Consider the following 20,574-nt stretch of genomic DNA (forward strand, 5'->3'; position numbering starts at 1 on the left):
TAATCCGATCAAGAAATGGGCAGTGGATATGAACAGACATTTTCCAGAGACCTACACATGGCCAACAGACACATGAAAACATGCTTAACATCATTTGGCATAGAGAAATGCAAATCAAAACCACAATGAGATACCACCTCACACCAGTGAGAATGGCTAAAATTAACAAGTCAGGAAACAACAGCTATTGGCAAGGATGCAGAGAAAGGAGAACCTTCCTCTTACACTGTTGGTGGGAATGCCAGCTACTCTGAAAAACAGTATGGAGGTTCCTCAAAAAGTTGAAAATAGAGCTACCCATGACCCAGCAATTGCACTACTAGGTATTCACCCCAAAGATACAAATGTAGTGATCTAAAGGGGCACCTGCACCCCAATGTTTATAACAGTCATGTCCTCAATAGCCAAACTATGGAAAGAGCCCAGATGTCCATGGACAGATGAATGGATAAAGAAGATGTGGTATGCAGATATACAATGGAATAACTACTCAGTCATCAAGAAACATAAAACCTTGCCATTTGCAACAACGTAGATGTAACTAGAGGGTATTATGCTAAGCAAAATAAGTCAACCAGAGAAAGACAATTATAATATGATCTCACTCATATGTGGATTTAAGTAAAACAGAGGAGCATAGGGGAAGGGAAGGAAAAATAAAACTAGATGAAATCAGAGAGGGAGACAAATCATATGAGACTTTTAATCACAGGAACAAACTGAGGGGGAATCCCTGGGTGGCTCAGTGGTTGGGCACCTGCCTCTGGCCTAGGGTGTTATCCTGGGGACCCGGGATAGAGTCCCACATCCAGCTCCCTGCAAGGAGCCTGCTTCTCTCTCTGCCTGTGTCTCTGCCTCTGTGGGTGTGTGTCTCTCATGAATAAATAAATAAAATCTTAAAAAAAAAAAAAAGGAGCAAACTGAGGGCTGTTAGAGGGGAGGGAGGTGGAGGAATGGGATAACTGGGTGATGGACATTAAGGAGAAACATACATAATGAGCACTGGATATTATATAAGACTGATGAATCACTGAACTTTACCTCTGAAACTAATGACATACTATATGTTAATTAATCGAATTTAAATAAATTTTTAAAAATAAATAAATCTTATTTCTAATTAAAAAAAAAAAATCCAACAAGCAATAGCCCAGGACCACAGGTTTCAATGTTGAATTTCACCAAATATCCAAAGATTTAATACCTGCCCTTCTCAAACGCTTCCAAAATACTGAAGGAGAGAATGCCTTCAAACTCAATTTACAAGGCCAGGATTACCCTAATACCAAAACCAGACAAGGATATAACAAAAGAAAGAAGGGAATGGGAGAGGAGAGGAGGGGAGGGGAGGGAAGGTGTAGGGAGGAGAAGCCAATATCCTTGATGAACACAGATGCAAAAATCTTTAACAAAATACTAGCAGAACAAATACAACAACACATTTAAAGATTCATATATGATGATCAAGTGGCATTTTTGGATTCTTTGTCTCACCTACTGAGAACAACCATGGACATTTTTGCATAGCAACACAGCAGATTAAATAATACCTAACAAGCCAAAGTTAATCAAGAGATATTCACCAAAGTAATTCCACCAACACTTTCGCTGAGCTGTGGGAAGAAACAAACCCCTCTGGCTCTGGACAAATGAAAAATTCATTTAAAAAGTAATTATAGTTTCTTAAGTTACAGGTCTAAATATACGTGAGACATCTCAACTCTGAGCTTCTTATCTCTAGCAGCCAGTACCTTTGATCCTCTTCAGCCACCCCATTCCCAGGAATGGCCCATCCTGGGCCACCATCACCTGAAACAGCTTAAATTCCCCACTGATTACAGCCTTCATCATTCCAAAAATCTTACTCCATTCCTCCTGATACATTTGATCTTGAAACTCACTGAAGTTTCTGATGCTCTAACCACCTCTACTTTCTTGCAGGTCATCCCCCCAACCCCCAACCCCACCATTAACAGCATATATACTTTATAAATCAGATAGTACATTTCACTTAACAGATAGCTATTTTCAAGATGGTAGGGAAAATCCACAGAGAGGAAAACCCTGATCTAAAGCATGCATTAAAGTCCTCTACACTGCTGCAGAGGAGAAACAAGTAACCTCTAATTTTCTTCTTAAGCTGTAATATAAAACCAAACCAAATTAATTAAAATCAACATGATCACAAAATATCTGTCCTATAAGGGTAATCTTTAATTTAAAAATGTAATAACTCCTTTAAAAAAGAGAAAATTAAAACTAATTTAAGTAAAAGAAGTTAAACAATAAAGAATATAATAGAAATCAATGAAACAGAAAACAATAAAAGAGTTCAATGAAATCATAAACTGATTCTTTGAATAATCAAAAAAAAATAGACTGGAGGGAAGAGAAGATATAAACTTGCACTACCAAGAACTAGAGATAAGGCATCACTTCAAATGCTACAGTTATTAATTAAGAGAATATCATGAAAAATTGTGTAGCAATAAATTCTACAACTTAGATAATACAGAAAAAAATAGTTTCAAGCTATCAAAACTCACTGAAGAAGAAAAAGCCATTTAGGGGCACCTGGATGGCTGGGTTGGTTACGCTTCTGACTCTTGAGTTCGGCTCAGGTCATGGTCTTAGGATTGTAAAATCAAGCCCCATGTCAGGCTCTGATCTGCTTAAGATTCTTTCTCTCTCTGCCTGCCCCCCCCCATCTCATTCTTTCTTAAAGGAGGAGGGGGGGGAGGAGGAGAAGAAAGAAGACCAAATAGCCATTTAAACCCCTGTACCTTATAGAGAAAATGAATTTTTAGCTAACTCTATCCACAAGTAAAAATCCAGACGCAGATGGCTTTACTAGAAAAGTGTCCTAAATCCTTAAAGAAGAAATGATCTCAACACCAAACAAAATCTTCCAGAAACCGGAGGAGGAACATTTCCCAACACATTCTATAAGACTATCATTACCCTACCATCATTATGCTGCAAGAAAAAGACAATTGAAGCCAATATGCCTCAGGTAAATAAATGCAAAAATTCAAAACAAAATTCAGGCCAATGAATCCAACAATATATATATTATGATCAAGTGGGGTTTATTCATTTATTCCAGAAATGCAATGTTGGCTTAACATTTAAATGGTAATTAATACAATTCACAATATTCTAGACTCAAAAAAGAAAAACATGATCATTTCAATGGATGCAGAAAGATCACATGACAAAATCCCTTGTCCATCCGCGCTAAAAATTCTTAGCATGCTAGGAATAGAGAACTTCCTCACCCTAATAAAGGGCATTTACCAAAAAAGTTTCCATTTAACATCATACTTAATGGTGAAAGAATGAACGTCTTCTTCCTAAGATCAGGAAAAACATAAAGATGTTTTTCACCACTTATATACAACGCTATTCTAGATATTTTAGCTAAAGCAGCTGTGTATGTGTGTGCATGCACGTGCATGTATGTGTGTGTGTTGAGGGGATTGGAAGTTTAAAATAATAAAAAGTATTCAAATTGGGAAAAGGAAGAACTAAAACTGCCTTTGCAAATAATCTTATAGGACATGATAATCTATAGAGATAATCCAAAGTAATCTACAACAAAAAATGCTAGAAATAATGAATTTAGCAAAGTTGTAAAATCCAAAATCAACATACAATACGTAAAAATCAACTGCATTTCTATAAACTAGTAATGAATCATCAGAAATTCAAATTTACCCAAAAAAATGCCTTAAAACAACGAAAATATGAAATATTTAGTACAAAATAAACATGACAAAAAAGTATAAGACTTGTGAAATAAAAAGTTATAAAATATTACTAAGAGAAATTAAAGAAGATATCTGTAACAGAGAGGCATACCTCGTCCAAATATCAGAAAACACAATGCTGTTAAGATGTCAAGTCTCCCCAAATTGATATGATTCAACATATCCCAAACAAAATCCTAGCCAGATTTTTCTATTAAATTGAAAGCTGATTTTTAAACTCACGTAGAAATGTAAAACACCTAGAATAACCAAAACAATTTTGAAAAAGAACAAATTTCTAGGGCTAATGCTACTTGATTAGAAGACTTTATTACATAGCTACTAACGAAGAAAGTGTAGTAGTGGCTCAGCAGAGACAGGCATAGAGATCAATGGAACAAAACAGACATTCCAAAAAGAGACACACACACACATATATGGAAAACTGATTTTTTACAAAGGAAAAAAGGCAATTCAGTTTTTAACAACTGATGCTGGATTGTTGTGATAAGCACTGGGTGTTTGTTGTATGTAGGAGATGAATCACTAGATTCTGCATCCAAAACCAACTTACCATATATGATAACTAAGTTCAATTTATTTTTTTAATTTTTTTTATTTATTTATGATAGTCGCACAGAGGGGGAGAGAGAGAGAGAGAGAGAGAGAGGCAGAGACACAGGCAGAGGGAGAAGCAGGCTCCATGCACCGGAAGCCCGATGTGGGATTCGATCCCGGGTCTCCAGGATCACGCCCTGGGCCAAAGGCTGGCACCAAACCGCTGCGCCACCCAGGGATCCCTGATAACTAAGTTCAATTTAAATAAAACCTTGAAGTGAAAAAAAAATTAATGCTGGAAAAACCAAAAGTCAATATACAAACAAGCAAAAGAAAAAGAAAGTTGATCTATGCCTTAATCCATTTATGAAAATTATTCATAATGGGTCATAGACCTAAATTCTAAAAAATGAAAACTTCTAGAAATTTCTTAGTATGATACTGAAAAAGTATAATCCATAAAAGAACAAAGTGACAGACTGTGGATTGCATCAAAATTTAAAACTTCTATTCAAAACACACTATTAAGAAGAATGAAAAGACAAGTCACATACTAGGAAAATATATTTGCAAGTCACCTACAAGATAAAGAATTTGTATCTAGAATATATAAAGAACTCTCAAAATCCAACAAAAACAACAATTCAAAATTTGGCAAAAGGATTAAAACAAGCACATCGTCAATGAATATATATGGGCAGAAATAAGCAAATGAAAAGACACTTAACATCATTAATCATAAGAGAAATGTACATTAAAACCACAAAGATATACCATTATACTTCTATCAGAAAGGCTAAAATTAATTCACAGAAAGTAGAGCACCTGCAAATCTCATTCACTGCTGACTGGAATGTAAATGATTACAATCACATTAGAAAACAGTTTGGCAGTTTCTTAAAAAGTTATACAGGGCAACCCCGGTGGCTCATCGGTTTAGCACCACCTTCAGCCCAGGGCGTGATCCTGGAGTCCCGGGATCGAGTCCCACATCAGGCTCCCTGCATGGAGCCTGCTTCTCCCTCTGCCTGTGTCTCTGCCTCTGTCTCTGTGTCTGTCATGAATAAATAAATAAAATCTTTATAAAAAAAAAGAGGTTATACATATACCTACCATACAGTCCACCCATTGCACTCCTAGATAGTTCCCCAAGAGAAATGAAGGCCTAAGTCCTGATACAATCTTGTATAGGAATGTTCATAGCAACATGTTTTTACAAGCCAAACACTTGAAGATCTCAAATGGTTATCAAGAGGGAAATAAATTGTAGTGCATTCATTCATATGATGGAATGTTGTGTGACAAAGAAAAAAATAAACTATTAATACACACCATACACATGAATCCCAAAACTTTATGCTTAAAGAAGGAAAAAATAGCACATACCATGTGACCTATTTATGCAAAATTATAGAAAATGAAAACCAATATGTAATAACAGAAAGCAGATCAGTGAAAACCAATGTATAGTAACATAGAGTAGATCAATGGTTTCCCAGGAATTGAAGGGGGAAGAGGGGCAGGAGAGAGAAATTACAAATAGGCATGAGGAAACTTTTGGGCCTGATGGATATTTCGCTATAGTGTAGTGATGATTTCACTGGTATATTCACATGTCAAAACTTCATAAACTGTATACATTATATAAACCTTTACTGCAAAAATAAATAAATAAAAATAAATAAGTAAATAAATAAATAAAATTTAAAAACCTTTACTGCATGTCAATTATGCCTCAATAACTCTCTAAAGATAAGAAAGAAACAAAGCCTATAAAATGTTAGGATTCAGTGATTTTTCACTTGACCACTAAACATGTATATATTGAAAATGTTCATTTTTGGCTGCCCAGGGTGGCTCAGTCTGTTGCGCGGCCAACTCTTGATTGAGCTCAGGTCATGCATGATCTTGGGGTCCTGGGATTGAGCCCACATCAGGCTCCTTGCTCAGCAGGGAGCCTCTCTGAGGATTCTCTCTCTCTGTCCCTCTTCCTGCTCATATACTCTGTCTCTCAAATAAATAAATAAATAAATCTTTTTAAAAATGTTCATTTTCATTCAAAGGTACTATTTGCCAGGTTCATCTTTTAGTTTTTTTACATAAAAGATTCTAGCACTCAAAAATGTTAGAATTTAATACATTGACACTTATTTTAGCCAAAGTCCTCTAATTTTCGTAATCATCAGCAGGCAATCAGCAATGAATTATTTATTCATTCGAAAAATACTTACTGAGTGTTACAGTCTGTGCCAGGTAATAAGATAACAAATACATAAAACTGAGTCCCCACCATCAAGGAAGTCATGGTCTCACGGGGAAGAGAAGCATTTTTGAGGCTGATGTTCAAAAGATGTGGCAGGTGCAATAATAAAGATATGCAGAGATGTGTTCAAGGCATACTGTGACCAAGGAGGAGACATATCTAATGAGTTGTGGGTAAGAAACAATGCAGGCTAGGGGAGGGAAAACTTTCCAAAGAAAAGAAACTTCTAAACTATATGTAAATAGTAACATTAAACTCACATAATAAAAATAAAATAAATGATAATTTAGTTACAAAGAAAAATCTCTTCCTCTTAGGACCTACTGACACATGTTCCAGGACTGGGCAGATTTAGATATCACTATAAGGTGAACATATGGTAATGATATAGCCCTTTAAAAGTAAAGAGAAGGAAAAAAATAAAAAATAAAAATAAATAAAAAAGAAGGAATGATTCTAAGAGGTATTACCTGTGTTCATATCATGTTTTCAAATTTTTAAAATATTTTGGCAAAATGATAAAATATTAAGAAAAGATTCTAGATAAGAATCTGAAAATATAGGTTTTTATAAATAGCTTTAATAAATAATTTACTTTTTTATTCATGGCCAAGTAACAGAACAGGTAAATAATGCAGCTAGGGCAGAGAATGCACCTGCATGCTGGCCTTATTATTTTGATCACTTAGGATGAATTACTTCATTAAAGAACATACGCAGTCTAACTCGTACTACCAATAGACTCATGCTTAATTTTTTATGGTATTATAGGCCTTGAGGAGTTTCCAAGAATTCCACAATTCTTATGGAACTTACAAAGGTAAAGTATAGTAATGGAACTATCGTAACACAATTTGGACTCCATGTTATTTCATTATTTGACTATTGCAGTATCCACCAAAATAAAAGAACTATAGCTGATCTCAGCAAGGTCAAGGATAAGCTGAAATGCAAACTAGAATATAGGGCAGCCTGGGTGGCTCAGCGGTTTAGTGCCACCTTCAGCCCAGGGCATGATCCTGGAGTCCCGGGATCGAGTCCCATGTCTGGCTCCCTGCGTGGAGCCTGCTTCTCCCTCTGCCTGTGTCTCTGCCTCTCTCTGTGTGTGTCTCTCATGAATAAATAAATAAAATCTTTAAAAAAAACTAGAATATAACACCAATTTAACTGAGGACATATAAAAGATTAATAATTCCAACCTTGATTATTGACCAGATCCCATGTAAATATATAGATGCCCAAATAACCCTTTCATTTTCCCAATTCTAATATGAACATGTGTTGGGATATATGTATATGTATGTGCACACACACGCGTACATGTGCACACACACAACATAAGCTGGCATCGATGAGTATGCACATGTTTTAGGGTATATGTTTGTTTATATATGTATATATTTATATTATATATATAATATGTATAATCAGCTGGCATCAATGAATACATACCTTTAACATGAGGAGAGAATTCTCTGTCCCACAATCTAGGCAAAGGTAAAATAAATCTTTACAGTTTTATGATCATGCAAATAGCCAAGAAATGAGTCAAATACTATCAACATCTAATGTCAACACCGAGAGAGCCAAAGTGCTAATGGAAGTTACATTTTCTCCTTGGCATATTTAGTGCTACAAGAATGTCCAACATGTTTATAGTGCATCAAATGAGAAAATCTCAGGTAGTAGAGACAGTATGTGCACAGACTGAGAAATACTGAGGAATATCTAACGAGGTTATGGATCAAACCAATGCAGCTAGCCTGCTGACTGTCCATTAGCCACCTTAAAAGAGCCAGAGGTGCCCCATCTCCTTGCCAACAGCTCCCGAACCAAAAGAAAGCATCCCTGGGGTTCAAGAGCACACGCGTCACTCGATCAGAAAATGTCAGAGCTGAAAAGAATCAACGAGGCCACACAGTAACTAACTGTGCCCGCAAAGCTGTAGATTGTGGTTACACTTCGGTGATTCTATGAACTTCTTGAAATTATATGCAAGGGCTTGTGTATACATGCAGAAGAACCACTTATGGGGTTCAATCATTTCTGTAATGGATGGGGAAACAGTTCCATTGAAACCGAATCACCGCTCACAAGCCCTAAATTAAGAGACAGGATCTCTTGAATCCCAATTATTTGTTTGCGTTATCACACCAAGTTGTCTCTTATTAAGCGTTAAAAATCTTAACTGCAGCAGATAATGACAGACAGCTGTGATCCCTAATCCCAGATTTTCTAAAATATTCAATATCCCCTGTGTAATCATTCAATCAACTCTCCACGAGTCCCACTGATACTGCCCTTCCTGTCAAAGCGCCAAACATAACCTGTGTGACATCTGTGTTCTGGCGGCCCGTCAAGTGAATCGGTATCGGACACATGCCCTCCTGGCATCTCAGAAACCAAATATAGTCCGCTGGAACACCCAAGGAAGAAATTAAAGGATACACACGGGTTTTGAGAATAGAAGTGTTCAAGGACAAAGCTCTGCAGTAACTTACACTGCCTTGTGCATAGTTAATACTCAACAAATGTTTGTTGAACTGAACTAAGGTGTAAAACTATCTAACAAATGGTCACCCTCACCGTTCCCAAATGAGGAAAAATTCTTCTAAAAATTGCCTCTCTTATGAGTACACTAAGGCTGTTTTTTTAAGCTAGCTTTCCTTAAAAAACGCCATATATATATATATATATATATATATATATATATATATATATATATATTGATCAATCCTTCAGTTATTCCAAAATAGCTCTGAATTTACAAGTAGATACCAGGGCTTTATAAGTTCAGTAAATTGATAAAACTTTATCTTAGTGTCGCTGATACACACACACACACACACACACACACACACACACGCATAGATACACATACATATAAATGATATCTCTCCATAAGGTATTTCGCTAATAAGAATCTCTCATCAAATTAATAATACCATTAGACTCACTTTTAGATGCTTTAACAGTGGTCTTTGAGGTATAAAAACATATTGATGACTTGGGCAACCTGCCACTGGCCTGGACATGAGTTTGTACAAAGTAAATTCTCCATCTCAAATCTAATTAAAAGGTTTTCCCTCCAAAACCTGCTTCTTTCCCTATATTAATGATTGTGATAGGGAGCATGATAATTTATCTAGTCCCCAATCCAAAAAGTTTACTGAACTTTCCTCTCTCTTACCTAAAACATCTACTGAATAAGGATACCCAAATATAACTCATAAACATCTCAAATTCACAACTTCCTTGCTCCTATGGTCACTACTTTCTTATAGGCCTGCAACAGCTTGAGCCAGAACTCACAGCTCTCTCTCTACCCTCAATTGTTCCCATTCTGGTTTTTCCTTCATAGGACATCAGGATTAGTTTTCTAAAAAGTAAATCTAATCATTTCTCACTCGCGCTTGAAACCTATTAGTGGCTTCCTACTGCATTAAAGTAACTCAGATTTTTACTTTAAAATATAAGGCTTTCGGTAATTAAAATTTGATGTCCTTTCCATTCTCATGTGCAGCAACCCATAACATCTCCTACAGGTTTTTTTAAACCTACTTAGAGACCTTGTCAAGGTTCTCCATGTCAGCCTGGTTTCTTTTATTTTCTTAGCTTTTAGCATATGTACCTACACTCCATAAAATGCTTTTGCTGATGCTTTTTCCATCTGGCATAGAAGCTATCCATCCTTCATGGCTTAAGCAAAGGCTGCAAAAAATCTTACCTATCTCCTCCACATACATTTATTTGCTTTCCAATCTAGTGCACTTTGTCCATGTTTCTATCACCACATTTAAAACAATATTTTATGAAACATACAGACTGAAGTCCAATATAGCACCTGAATATAATAAGTCAATTAAAAATGAGAACCAAAAAGCTGTCTAGAATCCCCAAATATGCCAACTTCCAACTTCCCCATGGGTCAATGAAGGAATAATGGGGAAATTAGGAAACATGTTATATTAAAAGATCATAAATACATGTTATACAAAATTCATGAGATGGAGTGATATCAATGAAAATCAGATTGAAAACCTTCAAAAACTCTTTCTTACATAAAGCCAGCAAGAGAACTGGCAAAAATTGTTAGGATCTTTCTCAAAACTCAGGAAACCAAAGGCTTAATCCAAGGCTTGCAGCATTCTAGAGAGTGCTTATTCAAGAAAAATAACTGATGTCAGTAAAAACAGTGAATCTTGTGGAATTTGAATTTGCACTATTCCTTTCCCCCATTAGTTGAAAACTAAGAGGTCGTGTGTGTGGTAAATACCGGAAGGCAGGCCACCTCTTAAAAAAGCAGCATGGGTCTGGAGCATCTTCAAACTCTCATTCCCAGAGATATGTCATGATGTGACCTATTTTGTGGTTCCTAGAAGAGCACTTCAAGCTTCTCTGTATTTGACCTAAATCAGATCTCACTCAGTGGGAAAAGCCTCTCTCCCAAAGGCATTTGTTGAAAACAATTACAAGAATTTTATTTTAACTTTACAGTTGTCTAAAGCCTCTCTCCTTAGTTTATAGACAGCTCTCTTCTCTTTGTGTCTTCACATGGTCTTCTGTCTGTGTCTATGTCCAAACGTAAAAGGATGCCAGTGATACCGGATTCGGGCCCACTCTAATAAACTTATTTTGATCTAATCACCTCTGTAAAGGTTCTATCACCAAATAGAATAGGGGTCAGAACTTCAACATGATTGGGGGGGAGGGGGGCACAATTCAGCCCATAATGTCTATCCTCACACATATAAAATAGTTGCATTATAGTTATGTTTTCCAGTCTTTGCAGAATATTTCTAAATAATAAGCCATATTTTCAGAATATTTTCTATTACCTTTAAAACATTATATTAAGAAAAAGTCCCTAAGATGTCTAACTATGCTTTTGAAACTCAATCGTTACAGCAAAGTCAAAAGAACAAATGGACTTACTTTAGTCCTGGCTCAGATATTAACCGCTGAATTTGCCCGGTACTTAGTACTTAAATAATGCACACTTCAATTCCACCTGGAAAAGGAAGTAGTTGGACTGAATTCCTCTGCAACTCTACAAGCCCAAAGACTCAGATTTTACCTCGTCTTATTTTGCCACAGCAATTGGCACTTGAAGGTGGCCTACAAATAACACAAAAACATTTATTTAAATGAAGAGATTAATGTAAATTCAGTTGAGTTTGGAAATGTTTGCACAGCTGAAAACCATGAACCTTCCAGACTTCTTACACAAATTTCATCCATTCTCTGAGGACAGACTGCTTTTGGATTTGTGAATGCACACAAATGTTGCTTTCAGTACACTAAAATACCTATGGTAGGTATCCTGCATGCCTTATGCTACTCCAAAATTATTTTCATCAAGGGTGAGTATTCTAGCAGTCTCCCCTTCCTGAAAATTAGTCCCAAAAATTTAGAACTTATCACAACAGGTTCTAGGACTTCAACTACATGTTAGTTTATGAAAATTTCCTAGGATGCTCTTAGATTCTATATAATAAAATTCAAAGCATCTAATTGTCCATTTACTAAATGGTGTCCAGGTATTCTGAATTACTAAATTTTAAAAAGTATGCATCAGCTTATCTATATTTTAAATACACCAAGTGACAACAGAATCAAGACAATGAAACAGTCTTTCTTGACATGGAGAAACATGCATTTGAAAACAGGTTCATTGGGGCACCTGGATGGCATAGTCAGTTAAGCACCTGACTCTTGGTTTTGCCTCAGGTACTGATCTCAGGGTCATGAGATCAAGTTCCACAATGGGCTCCATACTCAACATGGAGTCTGATTGAGATTCTCTATCTATCTCCCTCTACCCCATCCCCTGATCACTCTATCTCTCTGTCTCAAATAAATAAATCTTTAAAAATATATATTTATATATATATATACAAATACATATACATATATATAAAGAAAGAAAGAAAAAGTTCATTTCTCTTGATAAACGTGGTTTTATAAGTTTGACACACAGCATAATGATCAAAAGTCTTAGAAAAATATGTTGAAAGACAATGACTCATATAAACATTCCCTTTGTGAAATACTCACGGAATATTGCAACACATGACCATAGCATATGTTAGGACGATTTGATACAACACCAATGCTAGAAGAAAAAAAAAAAAAACTCTAATATTTCAGAAGTTAGTTTAGGACACAAAGAATCCTTTAGAAGGGACATCTATGTAAAATTACCAGCTGAGACTAATCCTTGAGGGTATCAGCTATATATTACACTGACATTAATTAATTCATTTAAACGTAGTATACACGTTAGAGAAGAACAAGTGAGCTGACATTGAAAACCAACGGTCAATCTCCAACACTTAACAATGACCATGATAAATTATTTAAACAGTACTACCGATATGGAGCATATAAGAATATAAAATGTATGTTTGGGTTTTTAAAAAACAGCTGTTACTGAGCAGCTTAAATCTAAGAGGGTTGCTTAGATTTTACTACCTAAAGCTTCTAAGATTTACAAATTTTGCTCAGACTGCTGCTGTTGGATAGTCAAAGGTACTGTAGAATTAGGAGAGCATGGGAGAGATGGCTATATTATCATGGACTACAGTTATAAGATTCAGTAATTGATATAATGGTGAAAAATGATACAGGGTTGAAAGAAGAAGGCCAGCAGTATTAATGCAGGTTATTGTGATCAGATGTTCATAATGTACTTTCTTAGAGTACACCAATCACACAAAATTGATAAAGTAATTCTTCCATTTAAGCAATACCCCATTCTACAAGTAATTTCTTAGAAGATAGTGTCTCAATGTTCTTATATGGTTGATTCACTTCTTATGGCTAAGTGCTCCCAGAGAATGGTTTACTCCTTCCTGCTGACAATAGCCCTGGAAAATATAAGTACTTTACATACCTGTAAAATACTTTTAAAGTACTTATCTCTCCTTTTCCTTTCATAATGCAAACCACATTCCAAATTTTAATTAAGACTTGAGGTGACAGAAGAAAAAAAAACATTGGAGGTGGCACTATTTTATAAGCATTAGTCTAAAGTATGAAGAGACTAACTGGCCAGCTTATTTTATTCATCATGAAATAAAAACCCAATTCCCACTTTACTCACTGAGATACTAAAAAAGGGGGGGGGGTTCTCAAGGGTGTTCTCTGAATGGAAAGTCTCTTAACACCTCTGGGATAGGGGCTAACATTCTTCCCTTATTTATTTAATTCACTGAATTATTCTCAATTCATCTAAGCTTTCCTCCTCTATATTCTCCACATGTTTTGAAAATTAGAGACTGCCCCTTTCCTCCAAACTTGAAACCAAAGATTCTTGACTTTAAAAAAAAATCATCAAGATATAACTCACATAAAATAGAATTCACTCACTTGAAGTGTATGATTCAATGGATTTTGGTATATTCACAGAGTTGTACAACAATCACAACACTCATTTTAGAGCATTTTCATCCTTCCAAAAAGAGCTCATACTCATTTTCATTCCATTCCCCTCTTTCCCAGCCCTAATAAACCAATAATCTATTCTCTGTCTCTATAGAGATTTACCAATTCTGGATATTTCATATAAATGAAATCACATAGTATGTGGTCTTTTGTAACTGGCTTCTTTGTTTTCAAGGCTCATCCATGTAGTAGAATATATCAATACCTTATTCAATTTTTATGGCCAAATAGTATTCCACTATATACACAAGATTTTATTTATTCATTAGCTAATAAAAAAATTGGCTTGTTTCTACTTTTAGGCTATTATGAATAATACTGCTACGAACATTCATGTACAAGCCGTTGTGTAGATGGACATAAGTTTTCATTTCTCTTAGATAAACAGCTAGCAGTAGAATATCTAGATTATATAGAAAGACTATATTGAATAATTTAAAGAAATACCAAACTGTGTTCCAAGACAACTGCACCTGTTAGCATCCCCCTCATCATTCTACGAGGGTTCCAATTTCTCCACAACCTCACCAACACATTCTATTTGTCTGTCTCACTTTTTACTATCATTCTAGTGGATGTAAAGTGGTATGTTACTTGAATTTGAATTGCATTTTCCTAATGTGTAATGATGTTGAGCATCTTTTCTTATGCTTATTTGCCACTTGTATATCCTTGTTGGTGAAACGTCTATTCAGATTCTTTGCCCATTTTCAACTGGGTTGTCTTTTTAGTACTGAATTATAGGAATCATTTATATATTTTAGATTCAAGTCCCATATCAATATATAATTTGAAAACATTTTCTCCCATAATACGGATCATTTTTTTCAGTATTCTGATGGTATAATTTCTAGCACACAAGTTTTAAATGTTGATGTAATCTAATTTACCTATTTTTTTTCTTTTCTTATTTGTGTTTTGGTGTTATCTATAAAAAAAAAAAGAAAGAAAGAGAAAAGAAAGCACTGCAGATGCCAAGGTCATGATTCTTCTTATTTTTTTCCTAAGAGTTCCATAGTTTTAGATCTTACATCTAGGTATCTGATTCATTCTCTTTTTGTTTTGTTTTTTTGTTTTGTTTTGCTTTGTTTTGTTTTATATCTTTTTTTTTATATATCTGATTCATTCTAAGTTAATTTTTGTATATGGTATAAATTAGGGCTATCCAACCTCATTCTCTGCGTGTGGACATCTAGTTGCCTCAGCACAATTTGCTGAAAAGAATTCTTTATTCATTTTTGTTTTGGTACCCTTGTCAAAAAATAATTGACCATAGGGATGCCTGGGTAGCTCAGTGGTTGAGCATCTGCCTTCGGCTCAGGTTGTGATCCCTGGTCCGGGGATCGAGTCCCATATCGGGCTCCTTGTGAGGAGTCTGCTTCTCCCTCTCCCTGTGTCTCTGCCTCTCTCTGTGTGTCTCTCATGAATAAACAAATAAAATATTTTTAATTGACCATAAATTCTAATTATATAAAATTTAAGTGACAATATCACCTGAAAATTTTCAAGTAAAACAATCTGAAATTTAGCCAGTAACCATCAATGAAGTGGAGAAATGACTGGCCAACATTGAGTTGACAGATTCAGTGTATCAGTGAAACACTGACCCTAACAAAGGTGATAATGGACTAAGAGAGGAAAAAGCTGAAAGCTCCCAGGCAATGATATCAAGTATTTATAAGCCATAATAATGAGCAAAGGCAAGTAGTTAGCTATGGAAAGATTTTATGTAATTGATCTAGTTTGAAGATTTTCCTATGAGGAGCAGCCTCAGAGGATGAGGTGAAGAGTCTGGGAATGTGAATGATAGGAAGTAAACAGGATATAGAAACCAATTGCTTAGCCTGATTCAGAATAGGCTTTAGAGCCAATGGAGAATATTAATCAAGAAACAAAGGTGGAAACCAACTAATACAGACAAGGCAAATGTGACAGAAGCTTGAGGAATGTCATGAGATTTTTAAAAATAGACTAGAAATATACCCCCAGACACCCGAGATAAGAAATTAAGAATAGTTTCCACATTTTGTTTACGAGGCTTTTCACACACCGTCTCTCTGGTGAGGAATGACTTAGAGATTTGTATGAAGAGACGTAGCGGCACATCAATGCCTACAACAAAGAAGTGCGTACCTAATCCTTGCGCTATCCCAGGCACTCTCTCAGTTCTCTTACATGTATATTACCTTGCCTAATTCTCATGAATACCATAAGAGGTTAAAACCATGTTATATTCATATTACAGGTAATAAAATTGAGATTTTTTAAAAAGTTACATATCTTATCTAAGTCTCTCAACTATAAAACAGCTGAGTCTAGATTTAAAGCCAGATCTAGGTGACTCCAAATTATTTGGTCTTCTGATTATTCAGGTAAAGATAAAGAAAAACTACATCTGGATCTAAAAGCTTAGTCCTTTAATTAGAGTAATATATAAGTGGTATGTGGCTAGAAGTTGATAGAGTTTCTAATCGTCATTGGCTATTAGTTTTACCATCAAACTAATCACCTATATTAGAAACTTCTGAGCTTTCTCTTATTTCTTCTTTAGCCAACATATCACTTCTACCTGACCTCCATCTCCTGTCCATTCCTCTCTCACAGATGTATTTCAGGTCATCATCACTCCTAAACTTGGTAATTGTAAGATCTACCAAGCTAATTTTTCTATATGTTGGCTCTCCTTACATAAATCAGGTAATTCACTATTCCAATACTAATCCTGAAATGCAGCTCTCATCATGGCATATCTACACTCAAAAATATTCAATACTCTCTCATGTTCATCAAATCAAAAAAGCAAACTGACCTTCACATTCCAAGCCTCTACAATATAGCCATGTCTTCCCCATCCAGCCTAGACATCTTAGCTGCCTACAGGCAAACTATAACCCCGGTTACAGTTATTAACGGGCAACCCCGGGTGGCTCAATAGTTTAGTACCGCCTTCAGCTGAGGGTGTGATCCTGGAGACCGGGGATTGAGTCCTATGTCGGGCTCCCTGCATGGAGCCTGCTTCTCCCTCTGCCTGTGTCTCTGCCTCTCTCTCCCTCTCTCTCTCATTCTGTGTCTCTCATGAATACATAAATAAAATCGTTATTATCATTAAAAGTATCCCATGCTTCCAAACTTAATGCATTTATTCATTCTTTTCTCTGGCCATGAAATGCCTCTCCCATGTCTGCTAACAGAAATGCAATCCATCTCAAATGCCACATTGTACAAGAAACCTATCCCTGAAAATCAATTCCCTCAACATAACAATTGCTACCTCTTTTAATTATATTTTTCTTGTATGGCTCATATGATCCTAAATTATTCTAGCTTTGTGGATTTTCCTAATCTCACTTTCTAGACTTCAGTGAAAGCAAAGCCTGTGTATTATTCTCTGAATTCCATAAACACTTAGATTCTTTGAAATTATGGGCATTAAAAAATAATTGTTAAACTATTATTAAAGTTGAAAAAAATATAGTGGTGTGTTAATTAGAAATATCTGGGCTGCAAATGACTGGTGTTCCATATAGCTGAGACCAAAGGGAGAAGGAATTATTTCTGGTTCATGTGAACAAACAATGGAAAATAAATGATAGGGCTGGCCTCCAAATAACACAGATACTGACAGGACTATGTACTATATCACTATGCTTCTCCCTTGGGATGACTCTGTTCCCACCTATTACAGACTGACCCTACCTACCTTCTCAGGGACATGGCCACCAGCAGCTTCCCAGTTTCCATTTTTTGAGCTTCAGGAACAGAAAGGAAAGTAATATTCTACAACACTCATCCCTATCCCTGCATCTGTTTTAAAAATACCAGAAAAAAAAGTCTCTTACTGGCCCAGCATAGATAACTGAATTAATGACTATGGCCAAAAGTTGAGCATAAGAAGGTGGCAGCTCCTATTCATGCCTCATGGATAAAGTGAGGTATTCATATGTGTGTGCATTTTTTTGGAGAGCTAACTTACTCAGATAATGCAGAAAGAGGTACTATATGGAGAAAATATTTGATGCCCACTATACCTAAAAGTTTCTGATTAACTAACTACTGCAAAGTTGAGTTTAAAAAAAAATGAAAGGAAAATGTTAGTCTTTCAGTCTATAAACGACATTTTGGAACACAGAAAAAACAAAAAGATACACATTGCATCATTTGCTTTCCCATTCCTCATATTATTGTTCTTTCTCCAACATTCTTATATGAGCAGGTTCAGATCTTGGGCATGGTTTTATAGTTAAACTATTCATAAATAGTTTTCCATTCATAATATGAAAAAGGAAATGACAGCTTAGCATAACTATTTGGGAATCTAGCATTCTGTAATGGTTAAAACAATGTAACTGAAAGGTATTTAGCTTATCTTATGTAGTTAATCATTTTCTTCCCTGCATGACATTTATCTTCTCTAATGTCACTGTTGGAAATATCCATCATGTATCTCTCAGAGTATCATACACACAGGCCATCAAGGATCGTAGTCTCAAGTGGCCATGATGGCCAATAAACCAACATAAATGAGTAAGAAATACAATGATCTAACAAGTGCCTACTTAAAGTAAGCAACTGCTATGCTGCTCCAGCCAACTGTTTCATTGAAAAAAGGCAAACTAGTATGGTGAAATCCTATGGTTCTTTTTATTTAAAAATTCCAGAAAGTCAGGTTTATATATGAAACTTCCTGATTTTTAAATGTGAGCCATCAACTCAAATATTTTTTCAAATGCTGTACAGGCCAAACAGACCAAATCTGCAGGTCAAATTTGACCTCCAATTCATATCCTATGTAGATATATTCAAAAGTTCTCATTGAATGAATGCTAACATACAAAACTAATGATTTGCAAATCAAATCACAGTTTTCTATTAATTACATTCTAATTATAGAGATTACATTCTCCAGGAGAAAATGTTGGTCTTAGTCCATTAAAACACTATTTAAAATTTTAACATTTACTTTAGGAACTATTCCTCTTTCGCTAATGGGAAGCATTAGGTAAATGTAATTCCAAAAATGATCACTGAAGACGTTAGTCAAATGGATAATCAATTCATTCTTACAGATGCTCTTTCATATAATATTAAAAGTTATCACACAGGCAGCATTTATTGTCATTCTCATTTATTCCTTATTACTTAAATGTTTAAACTGCTCAATTTAATCCTCTTTATGAAGGCATTTAAAATCTACTACCAGCCATACTGATTGCTCTTTGAATTTCTACAGTCCTCATTTGTTGTTATTTAATCACAGGTTTCTAGCCTTCGAGGAGCTTTGTGACTCATCAGTGGAACAGTGGGAAAAAAATAATAAACTTGTTATTAGGAGATCCAGTTGGAATCAAATCTATTAGTTATTAGAGCTTGGGAAAGAAAAGCAAATGGTCTGCCATGTACTACAGCAGTAACTCTATAGCACTCATAAACTGAGATATGGAGAAAACAGAAGGAAATCAAGCATTTAGTGGTCGAGGTAATTGTCAACTGTCGATTCCTGTCAAAAAAAGTAGATAGATATGAGAACCAGCAGGGTAGTTCTGATAGAAACAACTATGAGTAGATGTTGGGAAAAAGCAAAGAGAATAAAAATGGATGCCAAAATATATGGGTAAAAGATGTTTTATCATTTAATAATCTATATGGATAAAAGATATTTTATCATTTAATCTACTTAAAATATAATTGAGTTTTTAAAACAAACAAATAATGTAACATGGGTTCTATACATATATAAAAATAAGATCTATGATAAAAACCTCATATGAAATGAGGAAGGAAATGGAAATATATTTTATATTAGAAAATAAAAGGAAAGAAACCTCACCTTAAGCATTAAGAAAAATAGAAGATATTGAAAAACAAATCATGCTATAAAAATGAAAAGTATAATGCCTGAAGTAAAAAGTACACAACAGTTTATTAGCAGATTACATAAATTAAAAAAAAAACAAAAACGGTGAACTTGAAAAAAAAAAAGCAAGAGAAATTTTGCAAAGCAAAACTCAGATGAAAGTGAACCAAAAAGAGAAGACAAGACAAAACAAGGAAAGTGAAGAGACAGAAAAAAAAAAAGATGTGAAAGAAAAGAAGAAGGTATTATGAAGAATATAATGTATATAAGTAAAATATATAACAACAACAAGGTAAGAATTGGAGGAGAAAATTAGCAGAATACTGTAAAATTCTTATACTACATATGAAATGGTATAATATCATTTGAGGGTAGACTGTTGAAAACTGATTATAAACACTGCAACAAAAAGGTAAATTTTAAAAACTAAAAAAGATTAGAAAAAAAAGACCCAACTATGTAGTGCTTACATGAAACACATTTTAAATATAAAGAAACAAATGGGTTAAAGTAAAAACAAATATACATGATTCTAACACTAGTCAAAAGAAAGCTGAAGTGGTTATATAACATCAGAAAAATAGGATTTCAGATCAAAGAAGAATACTAGGGGTAAAGGGTTTCATAATAATAAAAGGATTAATTCATCAAGAAAATAGAACAATTCTAAAGATTCATGCATCTAATAGGGAATTACACAAAGC

General features: G+C 35.0%; 1 protein-coding gene across 3 annotated transcripts in view; it reads right to left on the reverse strand.

The window, feature by feature from the left end:
- Window positions 1–20,574, reverse strand: part of NAALADL2 (N-acetylated alpha-linked acidic dipeptidase like 2) — a 1,267,271-nt gene that overhangs the window by 1,201,080 nt on the left and 45,617 nt on the right. Inside the window, exon 1 of one of the 3 annotated variants that reach the window (XM_041732044.1) lies at window positions 11,506–11,629. The exons of the other annotated variants lie outside the window; for them this stretch is intronic. The gene's annotated coding sequence lies outside the window, so the exon portion shown is untranslated. Of the gene's footprint in view, window positions 1–11,505; window positions 11,630–20,574 lie in introns of those variants that run through there. 3 annotated transcript variants of the gene reach the window in all.

Source organism: Vulpes lagopus, chromosome 17 (assembly GCF_018345385.1).
Source record: "Vulpes lagopus strain Blue_001 chromosome 17, ASM1834538v1, whole genome shotgun sequence".
Lineage (NCBI taxonomy): Eukaryota > Metazoa > Chordata > Mammalia > Carnivora > Canidae > Vulpes > Vulpes lagopus.